The sequence below is a fragment of the Carlito syrichta genome, unplaced genomic scaffold (genome assembly GCF_000164805.1).
Source record: "Carlito syrichta isolate Samal-C Ts95f unplaced genomic scaffold, Tarsius_syrichta-2.0.1 Scaffold301956, whole genome shotgun sequence".
Classification (NCBI taxonomy): Eukaryota; Metazoa; Chordata; class Mammalia; order Primates; family Tarsiidae; genus Carlito; species Carlito syrichta.
The window spans coordinates 12,840-13,380 of NW_007246052.1; the positions used below are offsets into that span (position 1 = coordinate 12,840).

The 541-nt window shown below is 61.2% G+C and overlaps 1 protein-coding gene across 1 annotated transcript in view; it reads right to left on the bottom strand.

The window, feature by feature from the left end:
- TSKS (testis specific serine kinase substrate) overlaps positions 1 to 541 on the bottom strand; it is a 16,042-nt gene that overhangs the window by 3,841 nt on the left and 11,660 nt on the right. The gene's annotated exons all lie outside the window — the stretch shown is intronic.

The following is a 541-nucleotide window of genomic DNA, read 5'->3' on the forward strand; positions in this document are numbered from 1 at the left end:
CTCTCGCCCAGGCTGGCGTGCAGTGGCACATTCATGGCCACTGCAGCCTTGACCTGCTGGGCTCAGGCGATCCTTCCGTCTCAGCCTTCCAAGTAACTGGGACCACAGGCGCACGCCACCACGCCCGGCATTTTTTGACGTATTGTAGAGACGAGGGCTCGTCCAGTTGCCCAGGCTGGTCTCGAACCCCTGGTCTCAGGCAACCCTCGTGCCTTGGCCTCCCAAAGTGCTGGGATTTAAGGCTTGAGCCATTACGCCCGGCCTATTCTCTTCTCGGTTATCCTGGCCCTTTCCTCGTTAGGTCCCCAAGCTCCACCTGGGCTCCTCCATACACCGCCTCCCTACGGCGCCGCCCACCCCACAGTGTCGCACTCCGCGCCTCCAGGACGAGTCCTCGCCCAAGCTCCGCCCACTTCAGTTTCACCAGGGGCTGACCTCCCCACCCACGAGACCTGAACTCAAAAATTAGTTCTTAGAAGTCACTCTTGGCCGGGCTCGGTGGCTCAGCCTGTAATCCCAGCACTTTGGGAGGCCGAGGTGA